General features: G+C 34.8%; 1 long non-coding RNA gene across 1 annotated transcript in view; it reads left to right on the forward strand.

Annotated features, from left to right (window-relative positions):
- The window catches only part of LOC118018199, a 24,826-nt gene extending 19,078 nt beyond the window's left edge, over positions 1 to 5,748 (forward strand). The window contains exon 5 of the long non-coding RNA XR_004681322.1: positions 5,698 to 5,748. This is a non-coding gene — a long non-coding RNA (uncharacterized LOC118018199). The remainder of the gene's footprint in view (positions 1 to 5,697) is intronic.
- The last annotated feature ends 649 nt before the right edge of the window (positions 5,749 to 6,397 follow it).

Genomic DNA, 6,397 nt, shown 5'->3' on the forward strand with positions numbered 1-6,397 from the left:
TTTATTTATTTATTTATTTATTTATTTATTTATTTATTTATTTATTTATTTATTTATTTATTTATTTATTTAAGAGAGTGAGAGAGAAAAAGTGAGAGCACAAGCCCAAGCGGGGGAGAAGCAGAGGGAGGGAAAGAAACAGGCTCCCCGCTGAGCAGGGAGCCCTATGTGGGGCTGGATCCCAGGACGCTGAGATCATGACCTGAGCTAGAGGCAGACTCTTAACCGACTGAGCCACCCAGGTACCCCTCTCCTGTGCTTCTGTGTCTTCTACTTCTCTTTTGCTTGTAGGGACACCCTATACCTTACATGTAATGAGGACACATTATAGGGATTTAGGGCTCACCCTAATCTAGGATGATCTCATTTCTTGATCCTTAATTACATCTGCAAAGATCCAGTTCCCAAAATAAGGTCATATTTACAGGTACCAAGAGCTATGGTTGCATGGGCATATCTTTTTGGGGCCCCTATTTGACCAATTACAAAGGGTATCTAAATTGTTCCTGGATTTTCAGTCTTAGAAACAGCTATGCAAAGGAAAACATCATTTTGCATCTCTCTTTGTGCATATGCATATTTTTTTCCTGTAAGATAGATGTCATTGTTATAGACAGGATTGCTGAATCAAAGAATAGGCATATCTACAATTTGACATCTATTTAAAAATTGCCTTCTGAAAAGATGGTACTGATTTGCACTCCCCCCAACTGTGTTAAAGCCTACTGTTCAACCCCTTTGCCAAGATGGGTTATTATCCATCTATAATTTTTGCCAATCTGATGAGTTGGAAGTGTTATTTTATTTAGCAAGTTGATTCCATGTAAAGTAACAGTTATTACATGTGCTTACATATGTTTGTTGGCCAGTGATAATTCTTCCTATGATTAACCTTCTATACCTTTGTCAATTTTTGCTTTGGCTTCTGTCTTTTGCTTATCATTTTATAGACATTGTTATACATCATAGAAACCAATCCTTGTCTATTACATGTAAGTTGCAAAAAAAAAAAAATATATATATATAAACACACATACACACACACATAAAATATGATAAATATGCTGCAGATATTTCCCCCTAATCCATTGGTCTTGTAACCTTTGTTTGTGGCATCAGGAATATTTAATATTGAGGAGGTCAAAACTGCCTAGAGTTTCTGGGTTGGTGTTTTGATTAGAAAAGCTTTCCTCACTCCAAGGGTTATAGAAGTATTTCTCTCTCTCTCTATTTTTTTCTCTTTAAAACATTATTAATTGCCTATAATATAGCATACATAAATATATAAGTATTTCTAATAATAGATATTATTATTGATATTTTAATTATGGTGGAAAAAATTAATTTTCTCACTATATATATTGTATACATTGAGGGCAGAATCATTCTTTTTGTTTTAATTTGAGTATAGTTAACACACAATGTTACATCAGTTTCCAGTGTACAACTTATTGATTTGACAAGTTTGTATATTCTGATATGTTCATCACAAATGTAGCTACCATCTGTCCTGTTACATCGCTATTATAATATCATTGACTGTATTCCTTATGCTCTGCCTTTTATTCCTGTGACTTATTAATTCCATATCTGCAGGCCCATACCTGTCTCTCCCCTTCACCCATTTTCCCCAACTCCCTACCCTCATCCCTCTGGCAACCATCTGTTCTCTCCATTTATAGGTCTGATTCTGCTTTTTGTTTGTTTATTCTTTTTTTTTTTTTTTAAGATTCCATTTGAGTGGTATCATATGGAATTTTCTTTCTCAGCCTAACTTATTTTACTTAGCATAAGACCTTCCATGTTGTTAATTTGTGTCCTCTTTTCTTCTTGATCAGATTTACCAGAGCTTACTCTATTATATTAGTCTTTTAAAAGAAACGACTTTTAGTTTTGTTGATTACATCTATAATTGTTTTGTTTTATTGCTTTCTCCCTATATAGTCCATTAATCTCCTCCTTTAACTTTCTTTGTTTTATTGTTCTTTTCCTAACTTTTTAAAGTTAATTACATTTCTTTTCAATATAAATTATTAAGATGTCTCCTTGTATTTCTTACAGTTTTACTATATTTCAAAGCTATGTTCTTAAATACATAAAGGTTTATGACTTTCTTCTTTTTGTAAATGTTATCCACATAAAGTATTCCTTTTACCCCATTTAAATGTTTTGAATTCTATTTTATCAGAAGTTATTATTTAACTACTAGCTTATCTTTTGTCAGTATTTGACTGGTATATGGTTTCCATTCCTTTATTTTCAACTTTTCTATCTCAGTGCTGGTGTATAGCTTTTAAATCCATCTCTAGATAAGTTTTTTTGGTTCTTTACCTGTTTTGGAATGTCTAACTTTTAATAAGATATTTTAAACCCATTCAAGTTTATTGAGTTTATACTTACTCATGTTCTCTTATATTTTCTATTGAATATGCTTTCTTATTGTTTCTTTATATCCTTTCTTGCCTTTTGTTGATTTCCTTTGGTACATCTTCTTTACCCTTTTATTAAAGATTCACACTAGTTTTCATAATAAAAATAATACTGTATGGAAGAGTGTGAAGTACAAGGTAAAGGAGGGCACGTGTGGTGATGAGCACTGGGTGTTATACACAACTAATGAATCTTTGAACACTACATCAAAAACTAATTATGTACTATATCCTGGCTAATTGAACATAATAATAAAGAAATTATTTATTTTTTAAAAGATTTTTATTTATTAATTTGACAAAGAGAGACACAGGGAGAGAGGGAACACAAGCAGAGGGAGTGGGAGAGGGAGAAGCAGGCTTCCCCCTGAGCAGGGAGCTCAATGCGGGGCTCGATCCCAGGACCTTGGGATCATGACCTGAGCTGAAGGCAGATGCTTAATGACTGAGCCACCCAGGCACCCCCAAGAAATAATTTAAAAAAATAAAATGTGGACAAGACATTAATAAAAAAAAAAAAAAATTCCTGACCCCACTATCTACCTGCTTTCCAAGACATTGCCATTGTTTACAATTTTTTATATCCTTCCAGAAGTTTTCTCTGCCTATATAAACATTTATATCTACATCTGTATCTATATCTCTGTATATCTGTATCTGTATCTTAACTCCCCACTCATATATTTTGTTTTATACCTATGGGATATTACTATTCTGTACTTTACTTTTTGCATATAATACATATTAGACACCATAAATCAAGGATTTTATTTTCCTATTTTGATATCACAAAAATTAAATGTTTGATCAAATTCCTTAAAATATTTAAAGGTTAACCATCATGCTTTAACATGTAACTCTATTGTATGTATGCTACGTTTACCCTGTGTTTTTATATTTTTAATGTAGGTGTATTGAACATGAACACAATAGAAGTTGTAGGTTATGGAAATTATATTATGTTCCTAAAAGGTATTCTAAAATTTTATTTTTCTTTTCCTTAGGAATTTTTAGGAATATCCAGATATGATAAATAAGTGGTCTGTCACTCTTCCAAGTGTTTCTTTGATAATTAAAGATAGCACTGACATTTGATCAAGGTTAATTTTGTTGGTTGTTGGGCTGGTTTTTCCCTCAGTAGCAGGATTAACTGCAGCACTGATGATCTTTGTAGAAGAATGCCATTTCACTTACCTTGGACTTATACTGAGCATGTAGTTTGGGGTGATATCTGGGCTTTATGCTTCTATATAATTATTTCAGTCTTTCTAAATAACTGCTTTGTAACAAACACACCAATGATGTATATCATCCGTTTACATATGTATTTCCAAAGCTATTTATCTATATAACAAATAAAAGAAGGCAATATTTTCTTCATATAATAAACACACACTGCGAATAACTGATTATCCATAAGGTTTGAGAAATGGTCAGTTTTTGTTCCATTATCATGACTTGCCTGATGCCCAACAGCCTCCTTTATTCTCCCTGACTCCAGCCTTATCCACTTCTCTAATTCACTCTCCAAGCTCAGCTACTCATGTGATTATGTTAAAATCCAAATCTGATCATGCTGCTTCACCACCTAAAACCACTTCTCCATGACCTATCAGGCAAAATCTTTGTAGATTAAGACACTCTCATCCACTGCTCTTGCTAACAGCTCCAGCTCATCTCCCAGCAGCCCTCACCACTACCCTTTATTGTGCCCCCTCGGCTCCAGCACTACCTGCTCTTTGCAGTTTTCTTACCTTTTCCTGGAAATGTTCTTTTTTTTTTAACTTTTTATTTAAATTCAATTTAGCCGACATATACTGTATTATTAGTTTCAGAGGTAGAATTTAGTGATTCATCAGTTGCATACAATACTCGGTGCTCACTACATCAAGTGCCTTCCTTAATGCCCATCACCCCTTCTTAACTCCCCACTCCTGACAAAAGGTATTTCACATTTGGCAACCCAACTCGAACACTGGGTTCTCCAAAAAGTGGTCTCCGAAGAATTAAATACTTACTTCTTTGCATTCTTACTGTAGTTTGTACATGCTTTTTTTTTTTTTTAAAGATTTTATTTATTTATTTGTGAGAGAGAGAATGAGAGAGAGCACGAGAGGGAGGAGGGTCAGAGGGAGAAGCAGACTCCCCGCTGAGCAGGGAGCCCGATGTGGGACTCGATCCTGGGACTCCAGGATCATGACCTGAGCCGAAGGCAGTCGCTTAACCGACTGAGCCACCCAGGCGCCCAGTTTGTACATGCTTTTATTGAAGCACTTATTACTATCTGTGATCATGTATTTGTTTACATATTTCTTTCCTCTTCTAGAATGAATTCTTTGAAGGCAGACAATTTGTTATTTATCCCCATCTTTATTCTAGGACTGTGCCATGCACATGATAGACACTTAGGAAATAGACTGTTTGGACTAATGGTCTTTAGTATTCTGAGAATTCCTTTTGTTTGAACTGTTTTTGATTACATAGTAGAGTTCACTGAGCATAATTTAATTTTTGTTTGACAACTTATAACAGCCCTTTCAGTTTATGAAAGTAGAGCAATGAAAACAAACCATGGGAGTGTATATAAGGTTGAACCATGTCCTAGTCTGTTCAGGCTGCTAAAACCGAATACCACAGACTGGGTGGCTCATAAACAACAGACATTTATTTCCCACAGTTCTGGAGCCTGAGAAGTCCAAGATCAAGGCACTAGCAGATTTAGTGTTTGGTGAGAGCTCATTTTCTGGTTCACAGATAGCTCTTTTACTGTAATCCCCCATGGCAGAAGGGATGAGGGAATTCCCTGGGGCCTCTTTGGTAAGGACACTAATTCCATTCATGAGGGCTTCACCCTCATGACCTAAGCACCTCCAAAGATCTCACCTCTAAATGCCATCGCACTGGGGATTAGATTTCAATGTATGAATGGGGGGGGGACACAAACATTCAATCTATAGCAAACCATATGGATATGCCTATATCCAAATATTCTTGACCTACACAAACAGCTATTTCATATTGTTCAACTTTATCAATGTTTAGCCAATTGTTCTGAGAATGTAGGAGTCCCTTGTTATCCTTTGCTCTTTTCTTAACCTTCTCCCCACCCAAGGCCACTGATTTAATTTTGTTTTCTTGCAATTTGCTTCAAGAGCCTATTGGGAAAACCATAAACACTTCTGATTAATAGATCATGTTAAATTGGTTCCAGGTTATTTAAGGCTCACCTGTGTGTGATAGCTATGAAATATTTTATTTTACTTTCCAGACATCAGCTGGAGTTGATGCTAACTGAGTAACTACCTGGGAAATTCAAGGTGTTGGCATTTCAAATAAAGGTAAACAGCTAGTATGATACACTGAATTAGGGAACAGTTTGTTCATTGTAATATGTTTATCATTTTATTGACAGTTTACCCAGAACTTTGGCAATAGCATATTTTAGACTCTAATTGTAACCTAGTATAAAAAAAAAATCTATATCTTTGAACATATTTTGTTCACTTAATGTTTTTATAAGCGATCATTTTATGAGCAACAATTTCATGTTCCTACTTTCCTAAAGCCTTTCTGATTTGCTCGGAGGTTGAAGTGGGGGATAAAAACAGGATTCCTTACTGAGTTCTCCCTCAAATTATGGGTAACAGTGCAAATCAGTACCGTTTGTAAACTATTTTTAAGACTATTTTATTTTTTGCAGCTCAATATTTCATCCATTAAGTGGTTTCCATAATTAATTAATGACCTTTCGGCTATACTGAAAAATAAGAGGGAGACAGACTGCTAAAAAAAATCTATGCAACGTTGTAACCAGAGCACTAACAAGAGCAATGAAAGAACAACAATCTGATGAAGCTGCAAAGAGAGTAAGTTCTAACAAAAACCATCATAGTACATATAATACTTTATCTTAAAAATAACAACTTTGGCAGAAAGTTGTGTGAGGGAGGGCTGTGGCAGCTGAGTTA

Source organism: Mirounga leonina, unplaced genomic scaffold (genome assembly GCF_011800145.1).
Source record: "Mirounga leonina isolate KUSES-001 unplaced genomic scaffold, KU_Mleo_1.0 Mir_170, whole genome shotgun sequence".
Classification (NCBI taxonomy): Eukaryota; Metazoa; Chordata; class Mammalia; order Carnivora; family Phocidae; genus Mirounga; species Mirounga leonina.